Source organism: Meriones unguiculatus, assembly GCF_030254825.1.
Source record: "Meriones unguiculatus strain TT.TT164.6M chromosome 13 unlocalized genomic scaffold, Bangor_MerUng_6.1 Chr13_unordered_Scaffold_69, whole genome shotgun sequence".
NCBI classification, from domain to species: domain Eukaryota; kingdom Metazoa; phylum Chordata; class Mammalia; order Rodentia; family Muridae; genus Meriones; species Meriones unguiculatus.
The window spans coordinates 119006-136096 of record NW_026843673.1 but is presented as its reverse complement, the minus strand read 5'-3'; positions in this window follow the sequence as shown (position 1 = coordinate 136096).

Genomic DNA, 17091 nt, shown 5'->3' with positions numbered 1-17091 from the left:
ATGTGAAAATCATGACCCATACCCAATTTCTATAGAGATTAAACCAGAAGAAAATGATGTGGTGACCATTTCTGAGCCCAGCTATTCCATATGGAATGCAGTGTCCCATGCCCTCCATAAAACGCTGTTGAACAAAATTGAAATGGGATCTAAAGCATACAGAAACATGGACCGGCTTCTTCCATGCCAGGTAAGCCTCGCTGGTAAGCAAGGGTAGCATCAGGATCCTATATTATTGGTAAGTAATTCACTGTCATCAAGCCAATAAAACATTTTCACCTTATAGTTGAAAGTACAAATTAAAATGGAAAAAGGTTCTGTCAACATGTATGTGTATATATCTGTATCTTAAATGATTTGGAGACTGCAAGCACTCACTTGAAGACATTTAATTTGAATGTCTTTCAACAAATGCTTTCCTAGTGTGAGATGAAATTCTGTAAGATATATGTGTAAATATGTAAAAATATAGCAAGTTCAATAACAAGATTTTCATGATTTCATGGAATATGTCCAGTGCCATAAGATGTATATATACGAGAGGACTGTATCCAAAGCAACCATTTCACATAAAATAGAATCTATATTTATGGCAAAAAACCATAAAAAGATTCTTTTGTGGACAATAAATAGACTGTCTTAGAGTCACAAAAGAAAATTCTGCTCAGTTCCCTCTCTTCATCCACTTCTGCTGTCTATTCTGTTTTCTATTCTGGGTGACATTCTGGCACCCTCCTGTGGACCCTTCTTGTTATTTAGCTTCTTTGGGTCTGTGGATTGTAGTATGGTTATCCTGTATTATAGATCTAATATCCGCTCATAAGTGAGTATATACTATGTGTTTCTCTCTGTGTCTGTGCTACCTCACTCAGGATGATTTTTTTCTAGTTCAATCCATTGCCTGCAGTTTCCATGATTTCTTATTTTTAATAACTGATGAGTATTCCATTATGTAAGTGTACCAGAAGTACTTTATCCATTCTTCTAGATTTGAGGGACACCTAGGTTGTTTCCAGTTTCTAGCTGTTATGAATAAACAGCTATGAACACAGTAGAACAAATGTCCTTGTTATATAATATAAGGGAACAACTTTTGGATATTATTCCTGGAGTGCTATGGCTGGGTCTGGAGGTAGAACTATTCCCAATTTTCTGCAAATGCACCAGATTGATTTCCAGAGAAGTTGTACAAGTTTGCACTCCCATCAGCAGTGGAGGAATGTTCCCTTTTTACCACATCCTCACCAGAATATGTTGTCACTTGAGTTTTTTATCTTAGCCATTCAAGTGGTTTAAGATGGAATCCTGGAGTCATTTTGATTTTTGTTTGATGACCAAGGACTTTGATGATTTCCTTTAGTGCTTCTCAACCATTCGAGATTCCTCTGTGATGAATTCTCAGTTTAGCTCTGAACCCCATTTTTAAATTGGATTAGTTGATTTGTTGGTGTTTAATTTCTTAAGTTCTTTGTGTATTTTGGATTTTTAATGCTCTGTCTGATATAGGGTTGGTGTTGCTATTTTCCCAATCTGTTGGCTGCTGTTTTGTTCTTTTGATAATGTCCTTTGACTTACAGAAGCTTTTCAGTTTCTTGAGATCCCACTTATTAATCGTTGATCTCAGAGCCTGCGCTGATTTCTTCTATTGTGTCCCATGTTACTGAGTTCCAAACTTTTTTCTACCTTGTCTTCTAAATGATTTAGAGTCTCTGGTTTTAGGTCAAGGTCTTTGATCCACTTGGACTTGAGTTTCTGCATGGTGATATACAAAGGGGTCAATTTGCATTTTTCTACAGGCAGACATCTAGTTAGACCACAACTATTTGTTGAAGATGCTGTCATTTTTCCATTGTATGGTTTTGTCTTTGTTGAAAGTAAAGTTTTAGTAGGAGTGTGGGTTTATTTCTGTGTCCTTATTCCAATTGTACAGGATTTGTCTTCTCTCAAGGGTGTTTTTTGGTTCTCTGACTATTATTTCTTACCTTTCTCAGACCCATGAGACTTTGGGTATTTGTGGGCACCCCATGCACAAACAGCCAATGTGAAGGTATTTGGGGGAAATCCTAATAAAAAATCCTATTGTTTTCCTGAGCATATCTTAAATGATAATATAGGAACCATATGCTGAGATTTGGTTGACCTCACTGTTTGTCCTTGTGAAATATTGAAGACTCTGGAAATCAAGGCAGGGCCAGCATGGCTCCTGTTATCATGCTTTGCCATACTTGATTCACTTTAGGACACCATCCTAGGGAATTTACTCTTTTCCATCTTCTCTGGAGAGGTGCACCAGCTTGGGTGACCCCATCAAAAAGGAATTCACCAATTCCATTTTGATAACTACATTTGCTCAGGAAGAAAGAAATAGCTGCTGGGTTATAACATTCATTTTGGTTTGAGAAGATATTAGGATTGTAAGAAAGGAACTTTGGGACCTAGAAAATCATAGCTACACTGAGAATTTGCTGTGATGAATGAGAGGGGAAAAATGGCAACAATACCAAGTTACATTGATGCTTCCTGTTGTGTGTTTTGGAAGATGTCACATTATTTAAACATTTTGTATGATCGTGGTGAAAACCACGCAGTTACTACTTCCAGGATAATAACAGACATTTTCCTGGCTGGTTCAGTGATGTCAAGCACACATCAGGAAGTGTTCATGTTCTTAGAAGTGTTGGAGATGCTTCACTGTCATTTGGAGCTAGCTGGAAGGTAGGGGTACTGATGGTTTTCTGGGTTTAGGCTGAGCACAATTTGGGTGAATGTGAAGACTGGCAGGAAGAGCTGAGCTGCATGGGAGTGATGCTACTCTCACAAGCACAATTCTCCCTCCCTGACTCACCTGGACAGTCTACCATGCAGAGTGATTATTGGGTTAAAGACTATAATTTTATTTGAATTCCACTATAACACTGGTCAGTGGGCAGCCTCACTGTGATTGTCTGGTTCATACTGGCCATCTTGGTACATGATGATGGTCATTGTATCAAAGGTTCTTATACTTCGTGGTAGGTGCATGTGTTCTGGGTGCTAGCTAGTGAGTTTTTGGCAGTGTAGGCTCTTCAGAAATTATGACTTTGTCAGACATGGGAAAAGAGTAATGCTGTATTTTTGTTTTTTTGACTGTGTGAAAGTGGTGCATGTAGGGGAGAGTCGTTTTAGAAAACCTTCCACATGTTCCTCAGAATATGAATTTTCACCAGAGATGAAATTGAGTAACAGGAATAACATCATCATTTGCTATTTAAACTTCACTAAATATTATGATAGTCTTTTAAGAGGCCATGACTGAAGACATATGCATCCTCAGATATTCCTCAATAAATGGAGATCAGTGGGAATTTGCTCTCATTTGATACCAATCAGGAGCCAGAACCAAATCCCTCTCCAAATTTTTTCTGTATGTGGGCCATTAAAATGAAAACAAAACAAAAATTGTTCAAAACTACTTCAGGACCTGGAACCCTTGTTATTTGAGAAGGAATGAAGTGGTCCTCAAGTGTGTGTGTGTGTGTGTGTGTGTGTGTTTGTCCATTTACACATCCGGGAATGGTTTGTTTGGTCTTTATCCTTTGTATCAAAGTTGCTGCACCTTGCCCCTTTATGTACCTGGGTGGGTACACCTGATCACCCTATGTGTTATCACCTGTGGGATCATAACTGCCACAGCACTGCAGAAAACTCAGAAACACAAAACCAGCCCAAAGCACAGCCATGTTTTCCTCCAAGAGTGAAGTAGTGTCATGTACACTTTATGCTTTTTGTGTGTGTGAGCAGAGGAGAGCAACTGAAATTGTTGTGCATGTACAATACAGGTCAATTACTTGTTTGTATTAAAATTTGGAATAAATTCTCTCAAGTTTTTTTTTTTCTAAATTAAGGGAAAACCTGTGTCCTCCTTAGCCTGCAGCAACAACTTTTAGAGGTTGAATACAGGTGCAGGGGCCCAGGTAAATGCCTTAGCATCCCCCTCCCCTCCACTCCCTTGAGCTTAATTCTGGCACAGGGTCCCTCCATGCTTAGGGCAGAATAAGGCCATTATCTTTCAGTGGTTCATCCAACGATGCCACAGGACTAGAGGATGTGGGTACTCAAGACAGTTCTGTCTTTACTAAATTAAAATATATAGTATTAAAATTATCACATATATAAATCTAGCTATTAGGTGCAGGAGCGCTCTGTCTTCATGGACACGTGCACATCACCAGAGGGAACCAGATGTTCATGCACCACCCTGTTGTCCCTGGGGATCCAACCTGTTGTCCCTGGGGATCCTGGGAAAGAAATAGCGATTCTGTGTCCCTGTCTTTCCTGGACTCGCTTTCTCTTCAGGAACACACTGAGAACCGCCTGCCCCTGCCTCCCCAGTGCTGGGATCCTAGGTGTATGCCACTGCGCCGCCTTTTGTTGTTGATGTTGTTTAATCTTTAAAAATATTTATCAGGGTGAGCGCATTTCTGCCTTCCCGAGAGAGCAGCGCTGCTTTGACTGGGAGGGCCGCAATTACAAAAAAAAAGGGGGGCCGAGACCCCAGGATTCCTTTCCCATAGACGAGGTGGGCGGCCTATGAGCAGAAGAATGCAAACTGCACATTCTTCCTCTACACAAGCTACTTCCAGCAGCTGGTGTTTACTTCCATTACCAGGGGGCGGGGCGATGACATCACGGAGATGCTCCTAGAAAGGTCTTAATTCCTAAGATGGCAAGGGGCAAAGGGAGGGGACATTTACAGAACCGTGGGACCGGGGGAAAGGATGTGTGCACTGGTTGGTCGGTGACTTCCCAGACCAGGGCCTCTGCAGCAGTGGAAAACAGCTTCAGGGCGACTTCCGGTCCAGGCTACCCTACCAGGGAGGGAAAACAACCCAGGCTGCGTTGTGAAGGCATAAACAATGCCCGCAGCATTCTGGGAATTGTGTTTCTGCGCCTGCACCACGTTACGGCTTGGCCATAAGTGGAGATGACTACAAACAATCCCAGAAGTGTTTGCTCTGCACCCCGCCATGTTTGTAGTTCTCATTGAGACATGCTTGTAGTTCTCACAGAAGCTTGCTGTGGGCACAATGCATTCTGGGACTGTTTGTAGTTCTCTGACTTTGGTGAGCTCTGTATTGATCAACGAAAGGGGTAAATGGCTCCTGTGCTTTGCAGGTTTCTGTTTACAGTTCAGAAACATGGTGGCCTGGGAGATAGTGGGGAGGCCACCGAGCCAATGTCCTAACTGCTGAGTCATCTTCCCAGCTTTTTGTTTATGTCTCAGGAATGCCTCAGAGTGAATATTCTCATAGTTTAAAAACCATTGACAATGGAAAATGCATCACCTACCCAATTTCTCATCTGCACTCATTCAATTTAAAGCCGAACAGTACACACCATGAGCATTTAAAAATTCGCATGCATCTATGCGGTGTCCTGTGACAATCCATTGTGTCTGCAGTGCTCCTGTTGTGCAAAATGCATTCTTCGGGAGTCTGAGGACACCTGCACTCATTTGCATAGACCCTTCTGGCCTCATACTCATAATAGAGACCTGCTGCCTGAGCTTTCCTCTTTGCTAGCTCTTCAGTCTTGCCATTTACAGTTCAGGGGAACATCCACTGACACTTGCGAGTAGACATGGACTAGAGAATTTATTAGCAGGGCTATGGGTCCCTGTGAATCAGGATGGCAATTTCACCACTCATACTGAGTTCCAGGGCAACAGAATTTCTTAATCTATAGCCAGATTTGGGATTCACAGTGTGACTGTCTTAAGTAGTGGTATACAAATAACACCGAATTTAGGCTCATTCTGGCCTTTTCAGTTTGTTTGTATTGAAGGAACTGAGGATGGCAGGGGTGGCTCCATTTTGTTTCTCAGACTCTATCTTAAGTTGACTGACCTTGGAATGATTTGGTCACCACCTTTGGGTTCCAAAAAGGGCCACATGGCCCTCCATCCTGCAGGTTTTGTGGATACCACAAAATGTGTAAATAGATAATTATAACCAGGCCTCCACCCCACATGTTATCATAAATGCCACAGAGTGTGTTAGTGGAGCCTCCTCTTCACCCAGCTGGCTATCATACAGATTGCTATTGAGAGACCAAAAAGATTAAAAATTAGCAGCTATTATTAAGGCCTGAACTATGTGGGTGGAGAAGTCTAGTAATGCCCTGAGTGGAAGGACCGCCTCGCTGCGTTCTTTCCCCACCCACTAGAAATACAGTTGCTAGGAAACTGGACCCTCCCCCTAGGGAGGGACACCTGGTCATTAATGGTCTGGGAATCTTCCTATAGCCAATCGATTCAAAATTTAGCATCTTGACCAATAGATGCTTGCCAGGCAGGAATCGCCCCTGCCTTGGGCATGCTGGGAGGGACCAGAATCTATATCACCCAACTAATCTGGGCGTGTCGCGCTCAGCTCCCACCGTTTCGGCAGTGGGGCTGTGTAGGCCTAAGCTGCAGCTTGTAATTTACAATAAAAAGACCCTCATGTGTTTTGCAACAGAGTCGATTCCTGGAGATCTTCTGGGGGCTCTCGAACCGCAAACTGGGTATAACACTATCTGTCGGTTTGGCCAGGGGGCTTGGAACAATTAACCAAAAGGTCAGATTGCTGAACCCCCTACCTAAAACTTATCCTCTGTAACTCTAAGGCTAGGAATCCCCTGCTTGCCGTTTTTTCCCTTTAAAAAGTCTGCCTCCCTGAGATTAAGGGCCTCACTCTCTAACCTGCTATGTTGGGGAAGATTGGTGGCCAGAGATTTAGCTTGAATAAAGATCCTCGTGTAATTTTCAATGGACTGGACTCCTAGTGGTCTTTTGGCATTTCTCAAATCAGGCACATCATACCTACCTTGTCCTCATAAAAAACTGGGTGCTCTCCCACCCTTTACAGATAGGGGTGCATCTTTGGTCACTCAGATGGGTAACTATCTAGGAAAGAAATAGTCTGAGATAATCATCATTCTGGAAAATTTTGGTAAAGTCTGCCTCTGTAGCAAGAGGTAGGTGAGGTCTGCCCCCACAGCTAGCAAAGAAGTCATTAACAAATTCCACTCCCAGCCTTTTGGATTGAATGCAGGTATTTGATCCAATGCACTGAGAAGAGGCCTCTGCATGTTTAACATTCCTGGTTTCCCTAGTGATCTGTGGGTACAAGGACCTTTGTGGTTCAACATCCTGTTGTTCACTGAAGAGTGGAATTTTCCTGAAAGTAGGATAATTAGCATCAAACAAGGATGAGCTCCCTAATTGCTTTTCCAATACAATGTGTTCAGTCCTGAAACCATATATAAACAATCAACAGAAAGGGACTCAGCAAGTTTTATTCAAATATTTGAGCACACTTATTCACCCATACTTAGCTTGGAAGAAATAGCCTGGGAAGAATAAGGAATAGAGAGAGGACAAGAAATGGGTAAAGCAATGTAATATATTTTAATTAAATATATTTTAAATTAGAACATGGCTATAGAGATAGTCTAGCAGTTAAGAACAATGGATATTGGTACAGAAGATAGAGGTTCCATCTCCAGAAACCACATGGTAGCTAGCCATTTGCTCTAATTCCAGACAATGTCATCTCCTGCCATCTTCTGGCTTCTGTTGTTACTGAACATAGACACACACAGAAAAACACCCATGTATATAAAATAAAAATAAAACTTAAAATTGTAGTAATCTCTACAGAGATATCACAGCATTGAGACAGACAGCAGCCAGGGCTAGTTAAAAATGAACTCTTTCTATTCCTGTATGAAAGTAGCTGCAGCATTCCTCTGAACCAGCCATCTCACAGGCAAAAACAGGCTCATTGTGAGGTTAGACTAGCTCAGCAAAGCTGTTCCTCTAAGAATAGTGTCCATGGTGCTGATAGGTGACTTCCTTGATATTTTCTGAATCTGTATTCTCTGGATTTGTATGTGTGAGAAAATGGCCTTGATACTTCTATCTGTGAAATCATACAACATGATTGACAGGTAGCACTGGCCACATGCAAACGATTTCTAGTGTCCCTTATTTTCATCTAAGATCTTGTGGTACAAGATGAACATTCCAGAGGCATTTCTGTCCACTTTTATAATTTACATATGTTTCTGCATGACTTTGAGCTAAGATGCATTTAAATATATCTCCTTATACACTACCACCATGTTAAGAAAAAGGATTTAACTTAGCATGCTTTAACATAGGCAAACCTATAATTGAACTTTTCCAGATTCCCAAAGTAAAACATCAAAGCTTCCTTTGATGAAGAAAATCATGCTTTGGAAAAGACTCCCATGCTCTCCTTTCCTGCCACAGGGGAAAAAAAAATCTGTTTTCACTGTTGTGATGGCTATTCTAGGCAGCCAAATTGACTATATGTATGGAATTAACTAAAACCCAAATTGTTGGGAAGTGGAAAAACTCTTCAATCATGATCTAGATTTTTGATGTGATAAAACCCACCTTTAATCTCATCCACAGTCTCTGATGGTAACATACATACATACATACACACACACACACACACACACAATACATACATATAATATTGGAGATGGTAGCTCTTTTTCTTTGTCTGCTGGCCCTACCTCTGGCTAGCAAGCTCATTTAAAAAAAACTGGCATTAAAGCTTATTTCTTAAGAATTATGGTATATACTGAAGACCATCTGAGACATCGAGCTACATTGGCTGAACCATTACTGTATTTTTGGTTTTTAAGCAAAATCCAAAATATTGGATATCACCAATAAAGATGCTGGAATCAGATGCCTGGGTGAAAACTTACTATCTCAGGGAGGCAGAGAAAGCACCCAGCCTACCTTCCTACTCAGCCAAAGGCTCAGAAAACAAAACAAAAACTACTTCACCTTCCATGCTTTTTTTAAAATCCTCTCAAACTGAATGTCCCTACATTCCACTTCATGTGAATCTCTCCCAACTGGTTGCTTGCTTGGCCTCTTGACCTATGGTTGAGTTAATCCAAGCCTGTTTTGTGGATTAAAGGTATATGCTTACACTAAACCACACCACAACTAGAGACAGATTTTTCCAGGATACCATCTCAGGGTTCACAGTATAACTAAATAATCCTGCAACATGGGTTCTTCAACTTTCCATTGGTAGACAGGCATTATTGGACCAGTTGGAACACTGCCTGTGAGCCATTCTAAAAAACCCACTGTCTACATATGTACATGCATTCCATTTGTTCTGTTCAGCTAGAGAATCTTTACTAATACATATGTTTTGTTTTGTTTACCTTTCCATTTGGGAAGCTATGGCTGCTAAAAACACTGCTCCACAAAGTTTTTCATTTGTTAACTGTTTTTCTCTCAGGGTGTTCACAGGTACCAGGTGAAACATAGGTGTAGTTATCTGAGCCCAGTATGAAGCCACAAAACACAAATCTTGTTTCTTGAAATTTCTCTGATAGGGAAGGTCCTCCTCAGGTCTCATCAGGAGTGGCTTTAATGTCTTCCTCTATGGCCTGCTCCTCATTCAGGAGGAGGTGATCAAAGAGATAGCCACTGATTCATGTCAGAGACAGTCCCTGTTCCCATTAATCTGGATCCCACATGGATACTGAGCTACCATGGGCTACATCTGTGCAGAAGTTCTAGGTTATCTCCGTGCATGGTCCTTGGTTGGAGACTCAGTCTCAGAAAAGACAGATGGAGTGGGGCATGGATGGAAATGAGGGAAAAATGAGACTGGGAGGGATTGAGTGATGGGGCTACAGCTGGAATACAAAGTGAATAAACTTAATATAAAAAATTTAAAAATATTCATAACATTAAGAAATGAAATGTATAAGGAACACACAGTCCCAACCAAAATTCTGCTATCAGATTTTATACTTTTTGCCAAGCGTGCATTTTGCATTTATTACAAAACACAATTCATATTTTTCTCTGAGAAGACTATATAACTCTCTGATAGTCATTTATAAAATCTAATGAATTCCTTTGTGGTACTTGTAAATCACTATAAACTAGATATTCCACCAAAGATGAATATGATTTAGCACAACTTATGAAGCCTGCAATCGTTTTGTCAGAATTGTTTGATTGTACTGAATATGTTCTCTAGACATGTTAATCATCTCACAGGAATGGGGTTCTTGGAGTATGTGATTCCTACCTTTTATATTTTATAGTTAAAAGCTTTAGCAGTAATATACATATATACATATATATATAATATACATATATACACATATGTACGTGTGTATATATGTATATTACTGCCAAAGCTTTTAAACACCATGGCAATTTAATAGAGAAGTCACCTTGATTTGTATTTTGTTCTTTAATTATAAAATGTATGAATAATTTAAAAAGTTCTCCTTACCTGTTAATTATTCTAGGACCCCTTCCATTTGTGGGACAGATGGGCAACTCCACTGCACTTTAGTAATGGGCTGTGGAAGCCTGATCCACCAGGAGGAAGAAGCAGAGCTGTGGGGGAGCTCAGGAATGCCCTGAGATCTTGAGTTGGGGAGCCTAGGGTCCCCTTCCACAGAGGAGAGCAGCAGATGGCCGAGCGGCCAGGGTAGGAGGGCTGGGCGGTCCCGAGGCTGGATGTGCAGGCAGACTTGTAGGCAATGGGAGGACAGGCACTAGTGCTGCTGCAATGCGAATCTCTGTAGATCTGGAGAAGGCGCAGTCCTGGACTGGATGCCAGAGTCAGGAACTAAAGGGCTGTGTCCCTTCCACACACTCTAACCCTAAGGGAGACACCCTACCCCTAAGGGAGGGGTTCCTGTCACTCAAAACGCTCTGGCCAATCAGGTCCCCGCCTGGGCCCACCAGTGAAGAGGGGGCGTGTCCTTCCGGATCCCTTTCTGCTGGTTCAGCTCCCGCTGCTGAGCAGGCTCTTGTGGTTCCGGGTGAAGTGCTCTGAGCGCCACCGCTGCTGCTTGGTGCTGCGAGGTGAACTGAGGCAAGCTCCAAAGTCGCACTATGGTGAGTGCAGGGAGGAGAAGGCAGCTGAGCGGCGGGAGCTGGTATGCGGGGTCTCTTCCGCGACTGGCTGATCAGCAGCGGCCCCTGGGGAGGGACCTTGTGGTCCTGGGCGCTTGCTGGACCCAGTGGTGGCAACTGAGTCACTCATGTGCTGGAGCCTTATCCGCGTAGAGTGTTTGCAGCAGGGGTTTGTGTGCAGAATCATCCTCATGGCGGGAGTCTTTGGTGTTCAAGTTTCTCTCGTGTCTTCTACAAGTACTGCTCTTAGCATTTAACCTTTAGGTGTGAGTTCCATTCGGAGGTAGTTTTGGCGGGGGGGCGGGTTGTAAGTGGCATCTTGTGTGTTGGGTAGCACTCCAATATTAAGCTGTGATGAGGAAGAGTAGAATTGATGATGTAAAGGATTTCCAATGCTTGGGAAATAGTAGGTGACAGTAAATAAAATTTAGCCAGGGGAGGACTGCCTCACAATCACCCCACAGGTAAATAGGATGCTAACCAGGCCTGTTAGAGATTAGTACTCTAGCAAACACATGTTGACCGGGCTTGTCCAGAAATTTGTCTCCAACCATAGCAAAGGAGAGAGACAACTCTGATTTACAACCAGCTACCAGGCCGATCCTCATATCCAAAAAAACAGGCCTCTACCAAGCTGCTCAAGGCAGTTTTACAGCGTCCCAACCAACATTATAGCCTGTGGTGACATAAAGGTGTTAAAGTAACATTTATTCCCCTGATGTAATTGTCCTCCAGGAGACTAGTGCCTTCATCTGCTAACTAGGCCTAGTCCTGCAAGCTTCTAGCCTCCATACAATCAAATCTAGGCCTAGAATGTTTTCATCCTCTGAGACTTAGTGCTGGATAAGTTCACCCTTTCTAGTTTCTGAACTCTTACTGGCCTTTTCAACTCAACTGTTCTGGCTCAGACTCCCCTCCAAGTTGACTGAATCAACCCGCCTTTTCTGATTGAATTGCTCTGCTAACTTTGGCAATATGTTATAATATTCCTGATGGTTTTCATTCTCAGGCTCTGTCTGTCTTCACCTGTGTCTAGTTTCTCTCTTCAACTTGTGTCTGTAAAAGTCTCCCAGTGAAAACTTTTTCTGAATTCTGCAAACTCAACTTGAGCGCACTGCCTCTCAACTCACTGACTTACCAGAACAGCCTGAGCAGAAATGTCTAGAACTCAGTCATCTGAATGCCTCTGTTTCCTGAGGGCTAGGGTTAAAGTTTTGTACCACCACACCCAGACCTAAGCTTTTCTTTACCTGAAGCTTGCTCTACTGGCTGGCCTTGATGACAAAGACTGCTTATCTCTTTCTCCTGGGAGTAAAGGTGTGTCTGTATTCCAACCAGATCATATAGACCTAGAAAGTCTTTGGATGTGTTCTCTTGCCAGAACAGCCATGTTTTGAATTAAAATTCATTTACCTAAAGATCCAGTTTTGTTTTTGAGAAAAGAATAGTTTTGCCACAGGGGCGAGCCTATACTGGTTGACAACTCTTTGAAAAGGGAAAAACAAACAAACAAACAAAAAACTTGTTTGTGTTCATGGCTGACTTGATCAATAAAGGTATTCCATGAGGCCTTCATATAAGGGGAATGGCATAGTTCTTTCTTAAACCCATTAACATTCTTGGCATAGCCAGTAACAGACTGGGGCTTAGGCCTTTGGAACTTTCTCTACTGTCTCCATGTATTGAGAATAAAATTGAGTTTATTCTCAAAAGCCACAAAAATGTTTGGGAGAGACTGTTATGTTCTGGGCCCCAGGCCTTTGGGGAGGCATTGCTTCAGATCATGAGATTGCAGCTCTTCCCACCACATGGGGCTGTGGTTGTCAATTCCAAGGCCACTGTAGGCTTGGTTAGTAATGTTCTTGAGAGACCCTGTGTTCCTCTTAATGCAGCTCTGTTTCATTAGACTCCTCGTGAATTTGTTTCTACTTATGATATTTTCTTCTGACATCACAGAAGTTAACCATTTCCTTCCATTTCCCCTGAAAGTAGTATACCAGATGCTATTCTTGAGAAGCTAACTTGGCCATGGACCTCTCAGAGGCTGAACCACCAACTAAATAGTATTCATGGGCTGGACATAGAACCCCTCCACATATGTAGCAGATGTGCAGCTTGGTCATCATGTAGCTCACCTAACAGTGGGAGTCCTGGCTGTTTCTGACTCTGTGCCTGAGTTGGGATCACTTTCCTTCCACCTGGACTGACTTGCCTAGCTTCAGTGGGAAAGGGAACAATTGGTTCCATTTAGACTTGATGCATCAGGGTATGTTGGTACTTAAGTGGGGAAGGGGATCTGCTTCTATGAGGATAGAGGTAGGGAGGAGTGGGGTGTGGGGATGAGACAGGGAGGAAAGGAGGGTGGTGTTTTCCATCTGGCTGTTAAGTGATTAAATAAATGAACTGAAGGACAAAAATGCTTACTCGGCTTAACACATACCTTGCATAAGACCTCCCCGCCCCAGCTTTTATTTTTTCCAATGTTGCCTTTTCTGTCTTTTCCTCTTCTGGCATACTCACTTCAGGATCCTGTCACTGAAGAGTGACCTGCTGTTTGAGGGCACCAGTCTACTTCTGGCAATATTGTTGCCATGTAAATCTTTCTAAGTGGCTAGACTTACAAGTCCCCAGTCCACATTTTAATTGTTGAAAACATAACCTGGGACTGAACCTAAAAGTGACTTAAGGGTTACAAGATATGTGTAATGCAAAATTCTGTCCTCAACTGGCTCCTTTTAAGCATTGGCCAGAGCTGAATGTATGCTGTCATTAAATGTATTCTGTCTTAATTACACTTTTAATTGTGTTTGCAGTGATTTCTCCTTGGGAGGGGATAGTATTTCTAGATCAGTTGCATCTTCACCCTTGTAGAGAAATGTTTTCAAGGCAAGCTATTCAGAGTGAGTTTGTTTCTCCCTAGGGCAATGACCTTGCTTTTCTCTTGATTAAAATTTCTAAATTCTTTAGTTAAATGGCTGTTCCACAAAAGAGCTTTATAATTTGAGTTGGTAACCAACTCTCCATGTTGTAGTTACAGTGAAAGGATTTGCATGTGGAGCATGGTTTGTGCCTTCTGTTCAGAACAGGAAGAACAATCTATTATATACAATTGCTGTGTGAATCAGGGTAGTCAATAGCTAGATCAAAGACTAAGGCAGTCAGCTATAGGGACAGCTCACAACTGTCTGTAATGCCAATTTCAAGCAATCACTAATGCACAGAAAATAAAATTAAATATTTTTTAAAAAGAATTTCATGCCTAATTAAAAATGGATTTCTCATTAGTTTCTGCTTAGAGAAATGTCTCCAAAAACTCAGCCTTTCTTCGTGCTATGTAGTTAAGACTTGCTTTGAACCACCTAATCCTGCCTTTGTGGCCCAGCGTCTTGCAACTCATTTCAGGCTAGACCTTAACCTGGTCAGTGAAATAGAAAAAGAACCAGTGACTGAGGTCCCTCAATCATCCCTGGCTTTCATAGGGTAGGTATTTACAAATAAAGAGGGACCTGTGTATGAATTGAGTTCAATGACCTACTTTGAAGCTGGTGTCATCATAGCAGAGAAAGGGATGGAGAAAAAGGATGGTGAGAGCTTTCCTGCTTGGACAGAAGTGTCAGTTATTCAATTTAAATGGTTAGGAAAAGTCCAAACTGGCACTACTTAGAGTTCACAGACCAAGGCAATCAAGATTCTGGAAGAGGAACTGAACTTATTTCTAGAAACCAAATTTCTATAGTTATACTGGTTAACAAACACAGAAGACCTGGGCAAACAGGTGTGGCTGAGCCTAACAGGAATGTTATTGCTCTAACAATAATGGTGCATCCCAAGAGAAAAGGAGTGCATAATACTTGGTGTGCTCTTCAATGTATGTCTAGTCCCAGAAAAATCTTGGGTAATGAAGCCAGTTTCAAATTTTCTTTTTTTTTTTAATTTTTTATTAATTACACTTTATTCATTTTGTATCCCCCATAAGCCCCTCCCTCCTCCCCTCCCAATCCCCCCTGCCTCCCCTTTCTGTATGCATGCCACTCCCCAAGTCCAGTGGTAGGGGAAGTTCTCCTCTCCTTTCTGATCTTAGTCTATCATTTATCATCAAAAGTGGCTGCATTGTCCTCTACTGTGGCCTGGTAAGGCTGCTCTCCCATCAGGGTGAGGTGATCAAAGAGTAGGCCAATCAGATTATGTCAGAGGCAGTCCCTCTTCCCATTACTATGTAACCCACATGGACACTGAACTGCCGTGTGCTACATTTGTGCAGGGGTTCTAGGTTATCTCCATGACTAGTCCTTGGTTGGAGTATGAGTCTCTGGGAAGTTCCCTGTGTTCAAATTTTCTTGTTCTGATGCTCTCCAGTTTCAACTTTTTAAAACAAGTTTTGAGATTATAGTGAAATCATTTAACCTCCTCATTCTTCCCTATTGTTAAGTCTCAAATCCTGGGACAAATGGCTGAGGTACCTATTTAACAAATAAAAGCAGGCTCAGCTGCTGGTTCTCCCAGCATCTCTGTTTCTACCTGCCATAGGGTAATGGTTGGCATACCCAGCCTTCTAGACCAGGGTCTGAGTTCCCCCTCCCCTGGGTGGTCTTCCTTATGTAATCCAACCATTTTGGTTACCTGGGCTTTTTCATCTATCATTTACTATCCAGGCATCTTGGTCTAGCTTTCCCCTCTCCCCTCCTACTTTTCCTCATAATGCTCACAGTCATGTCCCCTCTGGACTCCCCAGATGTCCCTGCATCTGGCTATTCTATCCCTTTTCTCTATAATAAACTTTCTACCCCACCATACCTAGAATCATCCATGACCTTTCCTTTTTATTTTTTTTCATTCATTTCTCATGTACCACTCCTTTCAAATTCTTCGTCATTTTTTGTTTTAATTGTTACTGTTTGACTTTGATTTGTTTGGCTTCAGGGTTTCCCAGCTATAAGGTAGAGATAGCGACACTGAACAATGATTGTGTGTTGGAATGTGCACACAAAGGACCCTGTGAGGTAGAAGAGGAACTGTCTCCTTGTGTCTTGGAAATGGGAAAGTCATACTAAAATACAGATTTCATAGAGTAGGGCTCTGTGTGTGCCTAAGGTGTGAGCCAAGCTGGGAAGGTCTCAGCTCCCTGAGCTATTTGATCTCATCACCCAGTAGAGTAGCTGTTAGTAACCTTAAGCCCAGCTGGGTAGTCAAAGGAAACGAGGGACTCTAGGCAGACCTATCAGTCAGTAGCACCAGTGGGAGGTAGCTCATAGTTTGTTTCCAGGATTCTTTTCTCATGAAGCTGAAGAGAAATATTTATGTAATGTTATACACTATTTATACATTAGAAGAGCGATCTACAGTAGCTGGTTTGTCAGAAATATACTTTTTAGGGGTCAGTTTGAGTTGCTTTTGTAAGAGTTTTGCAGTCTGTGCTTATTTAATTTCTATACACATATAACCATAAGTAACCTTGGTCAAGTCACATTTTTCCTGGCAGAGTTTCCTTGGGTCTTTTGAGGAAAACTTGAATATATTTTTAGGCTTATGATTTTGGCTTTTTCTCTTTGTCTCCTAATTTGGTCACAACTGTTGTACACATTCTTGATAGTTGTAGCTCTGAGATACGTTCTGAGGTGACAGCTGCATATGTGTGTACTCTTACTTCATTATCCTATTTGGAATTCTTTGTCATTTTTTCATGGGACATAGCTTTGGAAGCAGCTTTCCTCTTAGGAATTCATAGAAATTTTCTTTGGATTCTGGTGAATTCATATTGAAATAGAAAATAGCCGACATCTTTTTTTTTAAATACATCATTCCATTGGTGTTGTTTAGTATAAAAGTGTAAATGATATCTTACATAATCATTTGTTTAGCAAACTACAGTTAGTATATAAAATTGAAAGTGATGAAATAATTTACACAGCCATAGAAAGAAGACTTTAGTATAGAGTTTACTGACACAAAATACATTGCTATGGTTATAAAAGTTATTCCCCCATGTATAATTTGAGAAGACAAAAAGTGAAAATAAAACATGGTTCACAATTGAACAATAAATTTGAATGTGGTATGGGATCATGTATTAGCATACAAAATAATCTCTTGATAGCAGAATTTAGGAATTCCCACAGATTTGAACTAAA